Raw genomic sequence first — 323 nt, 5'->3', positions numbered from 1 at the left:
GATAGCTATCCAGCGTTGAGTGTGTGTGCATGTGTGTGTAATATTAAGGATCACATCTAGAGAGGATATTAAAACATTCACAGTCTGAATTAGGTTTGTAAATGAATCATGTAGGTTATTATTATGGACATTCATTTATTTTAATAATTCTGCTATTCAGCGGTGTTATGAATTAAAGCCGTCTCATGATGTGAATCAATATCATATATGACCCAAAGCCCGTGGATGAAAACAACATTACGAGGCTGATGATTGAATACAGACATCATGAGCAGAGACACAAGATACAGAGACGAGATCTCAGCAGCAGATGATCGTTTCTT

The sequence above is a fragment of the Sinocyclocheilus anshuiensis genome, unplaced genomic scaffold, assembly GCF_001515605.1.
Source record: "Sinocyclocheilus anshuiensis isolate Anshui unplaced genomic scaffold, SAMN03320099.WGS_v1.1 scaffold652, whole genome shotgun sequence".
NCBI lineage: Eukaryota > Metazoa > Chordata > Actinopteri > Cypriniformes > Cyprinidae > Sinocyclocheilus > Sinocyclocheilus anshuiensis.
The sequence above is the reverse complement of the archived record's forward strand: the minus strand, read 5'-3'. Positions refer to the sequence as shown.